The 732-nt window shown below is 42.8% G+C and overlaps 1 non-coding gene across 1 annotated transcript; it reads right to left on the bottom strand.

Moving 5' to 3' along the window:
* Positions 1-394: 394 nt before the first annotated feature.
* On the bottom strand, positions 395-497 carry LOC128567131 (small nucleolar RNA U13). The gene has a single exon (XR_008374786.1). It is a non-coding gene; the product is annotated as a small nucleolar RNA U13 (small nucleolar RNA).
* Between the last annotated feature and the right edge of the window lie 235 nt (positions 498-732).

Here is a 732-nt window from a genome sequence, read left to right as displayed (position 1 = left end):
TGAATAGAATACAGCAACAGTGATGCTATGTCACTTCCCAGGTTGTATTATAAAAAACCGTGGTTCTCTTTGCCTGTCTGTCTTTCTGGATCATCTTGCTTACTCTGATGAGTGAGCCGCCAAATCAAGAGGCTCATGTTGAAACAAACTACATGCAGCCTCTGGCTCGTTGCCAATGGGGAACTGAGGCCTTCAGTCCAAAAGCCTGCAAGAAACTAAATCCTGCCAACAACCCCAGGAGTGAGCTTAGTGGATTCGTTTCCCACTGAGGCTTGCGATGAGACTGCAGCCCCGAATGATGGCAGTGTTATCAGAGACCCCGAGCCTGACCTACAAAAACCGGGAGATAGTAAATGCTGTTGCTGTGTGTGGCCCTTTGACTTTTTTTCTTACACATCAGAGGGATGATATGCTGACTTCATAACAAGGTTTCAGGGAGTGCGTGTCACACATGAGCACGAAAACCCAATCATCACTCTAGTGAACTACAACAGGATCAAAAAATGTCATTGTTTTAAGCCACTAAATTTTAGGATAATTTGTTACCCTGCAATAAATAGCTAATATAATCCCTGATGAAGTAGTGAGATGCTTGCATCTACCACTGGGTAATTATTAATATTCGGATTTGAGAGAAATGAGATCAGAAGACATTCTTAACAGAAAGTTCAGGACAAGGAAAGTAGAGAGCTGAGCAGACACTGGATCAAAAAGTAGTCATGTTGGTAATAG

The sequence above is a fragment of the Nycticebus coucang genome, chromosome 15, assembly GCF_027406575.1.
Source record: "Nycticebus coucang isolate mNycCou1 chromosome 15, mNycCou1.pri, whole genome shotgun sequence".
Taxonomy (NCBI): Eukaryota; Metazoa; Chordata; class Mammalia; order Primates; family Lorisidae; genus Nycticebus; species Nycticebus coucang.
Note: the sequence above shows the minus strand (reverse complement) of the source record. Positions and strands in the feature narration are given on the sequence as shown.